Source organism: Trichechus manatus, unplaced genomic scaffold (genome assembly GCF_000243295.1).
Source record: "Trichechus manatus latirostris isolate Lorelei unplaced genomic scaffold, TriManLat1.0 scaffold00159, whole genome shotgun sequence".
NCBI lineage: Eukaryota > Metazoa > Chordata > Mammalia > Sirenia > Trichechidae > Trichechus > Trichechus manatus.
In genome coordinates, this window is record NW_004444095.1 from 4,048,384 (window position 1) to 4,061,727 (window position 13,344).

Sequence of the window (13,344 nt, forward strand, 5' to 3'; positions counted from 1 at the left end):
AATCTCAGATTTATAAGCACACCCACATTTGCTGTAAAAATAATATTTATGTAGATTCTGGCCTAATAGCCATAATAACAATATTCACTGTATTATTCTTTACAAAAATCTCTATACTGAAATAAGGTATTATTAGATTCAAAGACAGACCTACTATTTAAAACACTAAGGGTTTAAGACATAGTGAGAAATAATAAAATCTGATAGACCTAAAGGTAATGAAAAGTTTTGCTTTGGAAAAAAGTATGCTGCTGGTCATATTTTCATGGTGATTTTAATTCTGTGATATCTTTCAGGAGTTTTAAAGCTAGGGATACTAAGTAGATTCTTAATAAATATTTGTGGAATGCAGATATAATTTTGTGAAATTCATGGATTTTTTTTCTTGCCTCTTTGACTTTGGAAGAATACAAAAATACATGAAAAAAGTTTTCTATATTGAGAAAAGGAGAGCAGGGATGAGTTGGAGGGTAAAAACACTATTATATTTGGGTAATCTAGTTTTATATCATATTACGCAGATGAAGAGATATCATACATATCAAATTAATACTACCTGAAACTTTTCTGAAGAGAACGTCAGGAATTTGGGGCTATACATACCTAAAATTATATTACCTCATAATATGTACTCTTTATTGAATCAATGAAATAAATGAATATAAATATCATGAAAATTAAAATTTAGAATATTGGAAATACAGGTTTCCAAAATAAATTAATTGCCATTGACAATATTTTTACTTTCAAACGCTATCAATATCATTAATCTAGGAAATGTTCCTTGACTCTTCCACCTCATGGAAAAAAAGAAACAAAATTGTGCTAGAAAAAATATAATTTATAATAAAATTAGTAAATATGGGAATTAGGTTAAACTGTACCTTAGCCTCAGAAATGTTGATGTCATACAGTTTGATTAAAGTAGTCTCTTAATTAGGGAAAGGAAATAACAAAACACAATTTAATAACTTTTCTTTGCAATTCATATTCAAAATTTATCCATGCAAGAGAAACATAAAGCCCAAACAAACTCTAGGAACATTAATTTTGTAGAGCAATACAACCAAAATGAGTTTCTTAGAAACAATATGAGATGATTAAAAATATAAATTTTCTTCAATGTTTAATGTGCTTGAATAATTCCTTCCTCCTGACTTCCACTGATACAAACGTTTAATATTGCATTTTGCAGCACAAGACAGCAAATAGGAATTTTGAGGGGATGGTATTTGCTTTCAAGTAACATAACTTCAAAGTAAGTAGAGTATTATTTAGTGTTAGTAAGCCCCAATTTCTCCAATTCCCTATCTTCCTTAAAGGGACACCTCCCAACCTGATTCCCAGCATTCAGTATAATCTCCCTCTTCAATATGTTCTGAGAAAAGTATGGAAAACAAATTCACACTGGGGTGTTGATGACTGTATCAGTGTGGTTTCTTCAAATGCATCTCCTCTTTCTGATTGTGAGTTACTTAAAGGCAGGAATCATGTTTTATTCATTATTATTTTTAGGACCTCTCATAGAGCTAAGGCTAGGGTATGGTCTCTATTTCTATAATTCAACAGAAAGAATCCCTTATTATAATGCTGAACAACTCATCCCTACCTTATTGAGAACCCTCTAGCTATTTTCTAAATTGTGCACTGGGATTTTAAGAAGTAGAGAAAGGAAGAGCAAAACAGAGACATGTGAGTCATGATGGAGAAAGACGAGTGGATTGTTGAATAAACATGGTGCAAGAAGAAGGCATGCAAAGCGTGTTTGGGCCAGGTCGTCTCCATTTAGTAATAGGAAAAAGGTATTTGAAAAAGGAGGAAGGGAGTGATATGCATAGAGGAACCCATGCAGAAGTTCCTCCAGCTAAGGGTACACACCACATTGTGTGTTAGGTATTGTTAACCCTATTTCACAGATAGGAAAACTGTGGTTCAGAGAAATGACCAAGATCATATAACTAGCAAGAGGCAGAATCAGAAAGCCAATTTATGTCTTTCTAAAACCTGTTAAAGCAAAGACAAAGACCACTGTGCCATGAGTCAAGAAGTTCTGAGATTCTTGTTTGTTTTAAATTAATAAACTTTATTTTAGAACAGTTTCAGGTTAATGGAAAAATTGAGCAGGTAGTACAGAGAGCTACCATATACCCTCTCTCCCATGCACACATTTTCCACTATTATTTACATCTTGCACTAGTGTGGTACATTTGTTAAAATTGACAAACCAATATTGATACATTAATATTAACTAAGTTCATAGTTTACATTAGGGTTCATTCTTTGTGTGGTACAGTAATTTCCCAGGTTACTAACTTTGATTTACAGGATTTACAGACAACTCGTCCTTGTTCTTCAATGTTATGTAAATTTTCCCTCACTTTGAAACAATTGAACCAACCCCTACTCGCAACAAAGTCTTCATCACAGTGGCCTTCACTTGCTGCACATGCAGCTTTCAAATCATTGAGAAGGCTTTGAGCCTTTTCTCGCGCAAAAGTTAAGGCTAAGTAAGAACCATATGCACCTGTCCCGACTTACCTACAAATTCGATTTAAAGCACACTTAGGAACAGATCGCGTTCGTAACCCAGGACTATCTGCACTGTTCTATGGGTTTTGACAAATGCATAATGTCAAGTATCCACCATTACAGTATCACGCAGAACAGTTTCACTGCCCTTAAAGTTCCCTTTGCTTCACCTATTCATTCCTCTCCTCCTCCCCCTGAACTCCTGGCAACCACTGATCATTTTACTGTCGCTATAGTTTTATCTTTTCCAGAATGTCATATAGTTGGAATCATACAGTATGTAGCCTTTTCAGACTGGCTTAACAATACACATTTAAGGTTTCACCATATGTTTTCATGGCTCGATGGCTCATTTCTTTTTATCACTGAAAAATATTCCATTGTATGAATGTACCACAGTTTGTTTATCCATTCACCTATTGAAGGACATCTTGGTTGCTTTCAATATTTGGTGATTATGAATAAAGATGCTATAAACATTTGTGTGCAGATTTTTATGTGGACATAGTTTTCAACTCAGTTGGGTAATACCTAGAAGCACAATTGCTGGATAGTATAGTAAGCCTATGTTTAGCTTTGTAAGAAACTGCCAAACTGTCTTCCAAAGTGGCTGAACCATTTGTATTCACACTAGCAATGAATGAAAAGTCTCTGTTGCTCCACATCCTCACTAGCGTTTGGTGTTGTCAGTGTTTGGTATTTTAGCCATTCTAATAGATGTATAGTGGCATCACATTGCTTTTAATTTGCAACTCCATAATGTAAATATTTGTATTATATCTACTCTGGTGAGGTACCTATTTAGATTATTTGCCCATTTTTTAATTAAGTTATTTGATTTATATTGTTAACGTTTAAGAGTTCTTTGTATAGTTTTGATACAAGTCCTTTATCAGATATGTGTTTTGAAAATACTTTTCCCAGTCTGAGGCTTGTCTTTTCATTCTTTTAACAGTGTCATGTCTTTTACAGAGTAGAAGTTTTTAATTTTAATGAAGTTCAAATTATTAATCTTTTTCATGGATTATGCTTTTGGTGTTGTATCTAAAAATCATTGCAAAACCCAAGATCACCTGGATTTTCTCCTATGTTATCTTTTAGAAGTTTTATATTTTTGTGCTTTACATTTAAGCCTATGATCCATTTTGAGTTAATTTTTGTGAGAGGTGTAAGGTCTGTGTCTAGTTTTTTGTTTTTTTTTTTTTTTTGCATGAGGATGTCTAGTTTTTCCAGCACCATTTGTTGAAAAGATTATCCTCTCCCTATTGAATTGCTGGCTTAGTTATCTAGTGCTGCTATAACAGAAATACCACAAGTAGATGGCTTTAACAAACAGAAGTTTATTCTCTCACAGTTTAGGAGGCTAGAAGTCCAAATTCAGGACGCCAGCTCCAGGGGAAGGCTTTCTCTCTGTTGGCTCTGGGGAAAAGTCCTTGTCATCAATCTTCCCCTATTCTAGGAGCTTCTCAGCACGGGGGCCCAGGTCCAATGGATGCACTCCACTCTTGGCTCTTCTTGCTTGGTGGTAATGAGGTCCCTCTCTTCTCTGTTCACTTCTCTCTTTTATATCTCAAAAAAGATTGACTCAAGATACAACCTAATCCTGTAGATTGTGTCCTTCCTCTTTAATATAACTGCCTCTAATCCTGCTTAATTAACATCATAGAGGTTAGAATTTACAAAACACAGGAAAATTACATCAGATCACAAAATGGAGAGCAACCACACAATACTGGGAATCATGGCCTAGCCAAGTTGACACACGTTTTGGGGGGCACAATTCAATCCAAACAATTGTCTTTGCTCCTTTGTCAAAGATCAGTTGGCTATATTTACATAAGTCTATTTCTGAACTCTCTATTCTGTTTCATTGATCTATTTGTCTATTTTTTCACAATACTACACTGTCTTGATTACTATAACTTTATATTAAGTCTTGAGGTTGAGTAGTGTCAGTACTCTGTTCTTCTTCTTCAGTATTGTGTTGGCTATTATGGGTTATTTATTTGTTTCTAACTTACCAGTCAAGAGCACATACAGTGAAGAAATCAACTGATGTAATTAATTTAAATAATGCATTTAATTACTTTTTTCCAAGGTAAAAAAATGTTTCTCTTTTATGGTTATATTAATCAGGACGTAGAAACTTACACTCTAGATGGAACAGAATGAGTCCATTAATCTAAACTTGATTGATTGAAATAAGTACTAATGTTCACTGATCTATACAGAGTCTTAGTAGCAGCCATGTAGGTTTGTCATTCAGATCTCCCTTCAAAAGAGAAACTGAAAGGAGAGTAATTCACTGACAGCCTCTTTCTGCCACACACTTTGGATCTGCCTCAGCATTCATGCCAAGGCCCTATTCTCCCCAGATCGGTTCCAGCCAGTAACTTAACACAATGGATATACAAGCACCAGGACATCCCTGACCAACATAGCATTTCTGTAATGGGCAGTCTTTGCTTGGTGACTCCTCGTTCATCTGGCAATAACTTTCTTAAAGTTGTGCTGAAGTCTGAGGTTCATTCTACCAAATTCTCCTTACTTCTTTCTCCCCTTTCACAGGTGTCAGATCTACATTGGTGTCTGCAGGCTCTAGTCATTTACTCCTATTCCTACTTGCTGTTAACTCTCAGAAGCATTTTACCAATAAATTTCTTGCATGTCTAATTCCATCTTGTTGTCTCTTTCTCAGAGAACCCAACTGACACAGTTTTCAATTAGTTCTGGTGTATGGGTCAGTGGGATAAGGTTGCTGAGTTCATGGATTCAAGGCACATGGGACAGAACTTCCCCAGCTAAGCTTCTTGGCTCCCAGCCTAAAGTAAATTCTGCCAGCCAGCCAGTGGCATATCTAGGGTATTGCACCAGCCCTAGGCACGTGGCGCCACTGAGCAGTTTCTATAACCCAGTATGACCCAACGTCCTTACTCAAGCATTGTAATGTGTTATTTAAAAGACTAACGAGCCTGACTTGTATTTTTTTTTAACCTCATATTATGGTAAAGTTATCTAAAAGTGGGGTGTCAGATGTTTAGACAGGGGTGCAATTTCGCTGCTTGCCATAGGCGTCATTTTCTGTAGATATACTTCTGGCTATACGAGGTTAACAGAAACTGCTCATTGGTGCCATGCACCCAGAGTCAGTGCAATACCTGCTGTAACTACTGTCTTAGGCTGGGTTCTCTAGAGAAGCAACACCAGTAAAGCATATAAATATATATATATAGAGAGAGAGATTTATATCAAGGAAATGGCTCACGTGACTGTAGAGGCTAGAATGTCCCAAGTCGGTGAAACAGGGTAGAGGCCTCTCCCAATTCACGCAGCCACAGAAGCTGGCGAGCCCAAGATCAGCAGGTCAGAGAGAAGGGCTCCCGCTTACAGGCTGTGAAGGTTAACAAGTTCCAAGATCAGCAGGCAAGACTGCAAGGTTTCTCCTGATTCACATAGCTGCAGGGGCTGGCAAACCCAAGATTGGCAGGTCAGAGAGCAGGGCTCTGCTCACAGGCTGTGAAGATTGATGAATCCCAAGTTCAGCAGATAAGCTGACAGCTCAAGTCCCAAGAACTGGAGGTGAGATGACAGGAGGCAGCCGCAGGATCCAGAGTGAGCAAAAAGCCAGAACGTGTGCTTAAATTCAGATTCAGGCCACACCCCCAAGGAAACTCCCTTTCATCTGATTGGCTACTCACAGCATATTCAATCACAGGAGTGATCACATATAAACACTGAGAATCATGGCCCAGCCAAGTTGACACACAATCTTAACCATCACACCTACCATACCCTAGTTACACCTCTGCTGAGCCAACCTACATATACATAAAGAAGCTCCACTGCAACACCACCCAGCTGAGTCCAGCCTAAATCAGCTGACCTACAGGGAACTCCAAGAACAATTTTTTGTTTTAAATTATTGAGTTTGGGCTGATTTTTCATGTAGCAAAAGCTGATCTAGTAGTTCTCACCATTTTATTATTGCCAATCAAAAAATAATACAATTAAACCGTTCTAATGTAGATAGGATAACTGTATAAATGAAAAATGATAAATCTAGCTGTATAGTATTTTCAATAAGCTACCAAAATCAAGAAAAGCTTTAGCACAGAAAAACAAGCTTAGTAGAAGGAAGGTAAATGAGAATCCAGTTATAACACAAAGGTGTAAACAAATATACAATCCAACAGGCTAGATTTAGAGCATTAGAGGAAAATTTCAAAGAAGCCAGAACTCTAGTAATGTGTTTAGAAATACAAGCTATTCCATGCTCAGCGCCTGACAAGATAAGACGTATTAAGTTGCTAGTACAAGGAGGTAAATAGAATCGCTATTTAATAGGAATTCTAAAAAGCTCTGATAGGTAAATCCGAGCATTAGAAAAAGAGAAGAAGTAAATATATTGTACACACAATGCCAACCACCAGCAGGAGGTTAATGGAGGGAAAAGACACAAAATTTTTCTTTTCATTTACATTAAAGTCAGTATTCTCTCTCTTAATAATTCAAGAAAGTTGCCTTATGCAAAGGAAAAATGAGAGTGCCTCAGTTTGACATATTCACTATGATCGTACACATTTTACATTCTGAGCACTCTGATATCAGCAGATTAGGTTGTGTATATGTAGAAAAAATATACATGAATTCAAAAATGTTACTGTGAATTCGGAAGAAATATATCACATAAGTGAATTGTCAGAGCTTGAAATTTTAGATGCAAAGATGTCTACAACATAGGTCCTTTTGAAGCAAACTATAGCGTGGAGATTGATAATCACAATAAAATGAGAAGAATGCAATGATAAAGGCATGCATACAATGCTACTGGGAGAAAAAAAGGGACTCTGTCCTTAGTAAAGAGTGAGGAAGGGTGAATCAGAGATGGCTACCTGGAAGACAGGCATTACCATGGCTATTGTTAGAGCTGGGATTGAGACAGAAATATTGAGAGATAAGTATGGAAAGACAGGCAGAGGTCAGCCCTTTGAGGCCATGCATGCTGTGCTAAAAGGGTAGACATTTTACTATACTTTTGGTTACTGGGGGCCATTGCAAGATTTTAGCCATGTGTGTCAAGAAGGTAGGAGGATTAGATTCCTGGAAAGTCTTAATTTGATATTTACTTACAGGATAATATGGAAGGTGGATAAAGAGAGTTTAATAAAATTTTCTGTTTAGAGATGTTTAGGGATCTAGCAGAGGTAACACAAAAGAAATACTTTTTTCAAAGATTAGGGCTGCAAGGTATATTTAATTTGTGTTTGAGAAAATTTAATAAATGAACCATTGTGCTAAAAAAATAGAAACACAACGTATATCTGCAGCAAAGTTGTTCTTAAAATTTGTTGTCTTTGGAGAGTCATATGAACTTTCTTGACATTTTCACTCTAGAGACTAATTCAAAAAATCGCTGAAGATAAGTGGCCAGTGAGTGTAACACTCTCTACTGTCCTTCCCCCACCAGGCACCCTCACAAGCTCTGCCATGCCAATCCTCTCCCACATGTTACTGTAAAAAATATTAACGTATCACACTTACAAAAATACCTGGGAGAGGAGGGGAAGGCACAGCAGGCAAACAAACATAGATAGCACACATTATTTGCCTAAATACTGTAATTTGCAAGCCTTACCATAGCTACAATCTAGAGAAAAGGAGGGAAATGAAAGGGAAATTCTGTACTAAATAAAATAAGTTTTCCCAAAGATGGAGAAAAATTTCCTTTAAAATTATTTGTTGTTTTAAATGAAATTCCCCGAGGTAACAATCTGAGAAAAGAGATGGTTAAGTTTATAAACCAAGATAGAGCAATTTTGGAAATATTAATCAACGCAAAATATAAGTTAAATTTTTTATAGAAATAATATTTGCTACTTTTAATTTTTTTAAATTTTATTGACTATTCATCTTTATCAAATTTTACCTTTATTAATGTTGTTTACTGATATAGATTCCTGACATAAAAAAATTTAAAGTTATTTTTTAAGCACACCAAGCCAGATCTACAGAGTTTTAAAATGTCAGTGTTTAAGCTGATCATCATCTTTATAAATGGTATCCTGATGAATGTATATCTTAGGCTGGGTGCTCTAGAGAAGCAAAACCAGTAAAGTGTATAAATATATATACATAGAGAGATTTATATCAAGGAAGCTGCTTATGTGATTGTAGAGGCTAGAAAGTCCCAAGTCCGTGGATCAAGGTAGAGGCCTCTCCCAAGTCACGCAGCCACAGAAGCTGGCAAGCCCAAGATCTGCAGGTTGGAGAGCTCGGCTCCCACTCACAGGCTGTGCAGATCGAAAAATCCCAAGTTCGGCAGATAAGTTGACAGCTCAAGTCCCAAGAACTGGAGATGAGGTGACAGAAGGCAGCCGCAGGATCCAGAGAGAGCAAAAAGCCAGAATGTCTGCTTATATTCAGATGTGGGCCACAACCCCAAGGAGACTCCCTTTCATCTGATTGGCTACTCACAGTATATTCAGTCATGGGAGTGATTACATTAAAACACTGAGAATCATGGCCCAGCCAAGTTGACACACAATCTTAACCATCACAGTCCACCCCTTGTCAACTTGACCAATGTACATATCTCATTAAACCATATATAATCAATCAATTAGAAAGTCATACTTGCGCAAAACATGATACAACTAAAACGTGTACAATCGAAAATGCACTAGCCCCGTTTACAGCTTATATTTTATAAGTGAAGGAAAAAAAAATATTTTATGCACACAAAGCAGAAATACTCATAACAATTACAGTCCCCGTTTCTGCAACTGGTCACGTGGCCGTAACTGGTATTTAGAAATACCTTCTTCCACCACCCATTCTGTATTCCCTTTGCCCTCAGCAAGCACCTCAGCTGGTCGTGGTTCTTTGCCTGGTGGGGTGACACAAACCTTCATTCCTGAAGTTTCTGGGTCATTAGTAGTCATGTCAGAATTAGGTTGCTGTAGTTTTCCATTGACTTTAATCACAGGGCACGGTAGTACTAAGAGACGCCCTAAGGAATCTCCCGCATTCCAGACATACTCTTCTTTACCTCCATTATGTAATATCAATCTGATTTCCTCTAAGTAATCAAGATCAATCACACCAGCCAGTATGGTAACTCCCTTCTTTGCCTGTTGATCCAGAGGCATAAGGAGCCCAAAGTGGCCAGGTGGCATTCTTAACTTCCAGTTCAACGGAATCAGTGATATGTCTCCAGGTGGGAGCATTCCTCCCTTTGAAACTAAGACCTCTAGGCCTGCAGAGCATAAGGTCGAGGGGACAGGAAGCAAAAATCTTGCAAGTGGGTCACTGGGGGTAATAGTGAGTGGTGCCACTCCCATTTCCACCCCTTGATTCTTGGACCTGTGAATGCTGGCAATGGGATAAAAAGCACCATATATTGGACGCTGGTTGAAAGCATATATAGCCTCCTTGAGAACATTGCCCCAACCCAGCAAGGTATTGCCACCTAACTGGCACTGTAATTGTGTCTTTAGAAGGCCATTCCATTGTTCTATCAAGCCAGCTGCTTCAGGATGATGGGGAACATGGTAAGACCAGTGAATTCCATGAGCATGGGCCCACTGCCACACTTCATTTGCTGTGAAGTGAGTCCCTTGATCTGAGGCAATGCTGTGTGGGATACCATGACGGTGGGTAAGGCATTCTGTAAGTCCATGGATGGTAGTTTTGGCAGAAGCATTGCATGCAGGGAAGGCAAATCCATATCCAGAGTAAGTGTCTATTCCAGTAAGGACAAAACTCTGCCATTTCCATGATGGAAGTGGTCCAATATAATCAACTTGCCACCAGGTTGCTGGCTGATCACCTCGAGGGATGGTGCCATATCGGGGACTTAGTGTTGGTCTCTGCTGTTGGCAGATTAGGCACTCAGCAGAGGCTGTGGCCATGTCAGCCTTGGTGAGTGGAAGTCCATGCTGCTGGGCCCATGCATAACCTCCATCCCTGCCACCATGGCCACTTTGTTCATGAGCCCATTGAGCAATGACAGGAGTAGCTGGGGAAAGAGGATGACTGGTGTCCACAGAACGCGTCATCCTATCCACTTGATTGTTAAAATCATCCTCTGCTGAGGTCACCCTTTGATGAGCATTCACATGAGACACAAATATCTTCACTTCTTTGGCCCATTCGGAGAGGTCTATCCACATACCTCTTCCCCATAAATCCTTGTCTCCAATTTTCCAATCATGTTCCTTCCAAGTCCCTGACCATCCAGCCAAACCATTGGCCACAGCCCATGAATCAGTATATAATTGCACATCTGGCCATTTCTCCTTCCAAGCAAAGTGAACAACCAGGTGCACTGCTCGAAGTTCTGTCCTTTGAGAAGATTTCCCTTCACCACTGTCCTTCAGGGAGGTCCCAGAAAGGGGCTGTAGTGCTGTCGCGGTCCACTTTCGAGTGGCACCTGCGTATCGCACAGAACCATCTGTAAACCAGGCACAAGTTTTCTCTTCCTCAGTCAACTGATCATAAGGAACTCCCCATGAGGCCATAGGTGTAGACTGGGAGATGGAAGGTAATGTGATAGGAGTGGAGACTGGCGTTTGGGCTACTTCCTCATGCAACTTACTTGTGCCTTTGGGTCCTGCTTGGGCCCGATCTCAAATATACCACTTCCATTTAATGATGGAGTGCTGCTGTGCATGTCCAACTTTATGGTTCTGTGGGTCAGACAACACCCAGTTCATGATGGACAGCTCAGGCCTCATGGTGACTTGGTGTCCCATGGTTAAGTGTTCAGTCTCCACTAAGGCCCAGTAACAAGCCAAAAGTTGTTTCTGAAAAGGAGAGTAGTTATCTGCAGAGGATGGCAGAGCTTTGCTCCAAAATCCTAACGGTCTGCACTGTGATTCACCGATAACGGCCTGCCAAAGACTCCAAACAGCATCTCTATCTGCCACTGACACTTCAAGCACCATTGGATCAGCTGGATCACATGGTCCAAGTGGCAGAGCGGCTTGCACAGCAGCCTGAACCTGTTGCAGAGCCTTCTCTTGTTCTGATCCCACACTTGAAACTAGAATCTTTTTGAGTCGCTTGATAAATAGGCCGGAGTAGCACACCCAAATGAGGAATATGTTGCCTCCAAAATCCAAAGAGGCCCACTAGGCATTGTGCCTCCTTTTTAGTTGTGGGAGCAGCAAGATGCAACAACTTATCCTTCACTTTAGAAGGAATGTCTCAACATGCCCCACACCACTGGACCCCTAGAAATTTCACCGAAGTGGAAGGTGCCTGAATTGTTGTGGGATTAATCTCCCACCCTCTAGCACACAAATGTTTTATCAATAAGTCCAGAGTCATTGATACTTCTTCCTTACTAGGTCCAATCAGCATAATGTCATCAATGTAACGGACCAGTGTGATGTCTTGTGGAAGGGAAAGGTGATCAAGGTCCCTGCAGACTAAATTATGACATAGGACTAGAGAGTTAATTAGCCCTGAGGTAGGCAAGTAAAGGTGTATTGTTGGCCTTGCCAGCTGAAGGCAAAGTGCCTCTGGTGGTCCTTTGAAACAGGTATGGAGAAAAAGGCATTAGCTAGGTCAATAACTGCATACCAGGTACCAGGAGATGTATTAATTTGCTCAAGCAATGAAACTACATCTGGAACAGCAGCTGCAACTGGAGTCATCACCTAGTTAAGTTTTCGATAATCTACTGTCATTCTCCAAGATCTATCTGTTTTTTGCACAGGCAAAATAGGCGAGTTGAATGGGGATGTGGTTGGAATCACCACCCCTCCATCCTTCAAGTCCTTGATGGTGGCAGTAATCCCTGAAATCCCTCCAGGAATGTGGTATTGCTTTTGGTTTATTATTTTCCTAGGTAGGGGCAGTTCTAATGGCTTCCACTTGGCTTTCCCTAACATAATAGCCCTTACTCTATTTGTCAGGGATCCAGTGTGGGGGTTCTGCCAGTTGCTGAGTATATCTATTCCAATTATGCATTCTGGAACTGGGGAAATCACTACAGGATGGGTTCGGGGACCCACTGGACCTACTGTGAGACAGACATGAGCCAAGACTCCATTAATAAGCTGACCTCCATATGCCCCCACTCTGACTGGTGGGCCACAGTGATGTTTTGGGTCTCCTAGAATTAGTGTCAGTTCAGAGCCAGTATCCAGTGATCCCCCAAAAGTCTGATTATTTCCTTTTCCCCAATGAACAGTCACTCTCATAAAAGGCCATAAATCCCTTTGGGGAAGGCTGGGAGAAAGATTAACAGTAAAAATTTTTGGCAGTGTATTGGAGTCCTTCCTCAAGGGGAGCCGGCCTCCCCTTCATTCAGGGGGTTGTAGATCTTTAAACTTGCTCAAATCTGGGAATTGATTGAGGGACCATGACTCTCTATTCTGGCGATTCGAGTTAGACTGCTGTTCACCTGACCTAGAATTCATCCATTTGTATAGATCAAGTAAATATTTAGTAGATTTCCTATCTATTTCACTCCTAGGGACACCATGACTAAGTAGCCAACACCATAAGTCCATACGAGTCAGACTATTCTGATTACCGCTTTGACTCCTCTGTCTATTACTGTAACCATGCCCACCTTGTCTTTGTCAATTGAGTGCAGCCACTTGGCCCCTACTACCATGGGGTCCAATCAACCCCATTGTAGTTAGGTGTCTTAATTCAGTTAGGGAAGTTCCCACTGTCAAATATGACTTACATAAAATAGCAATCACAGCAGTCTTCAAGGATACTGGAGCTCCCTTCACAAACTTGTTCCTCGCAGTTGTGGTAAAAAGTGTGTCCTCTGGACACTCCATGTGTGGGTCTGTG

At 39.6% G+C, this 13,344-nt stretch overlaps 1 pseudogene; it reads left to right on the plus strand.

Annotated features, from left to right (window-relative positions):
• The first annotated feature begins 1,734 nt into the window (after positions 1-1,734).
• The window catches only part of LOC101358527 (autophagy-related protein 101 pseudogene), a 49,626-nt pseudogene continuing 38,016 nt past the window's right edge, over positions 1,735-13,344 (plus strand).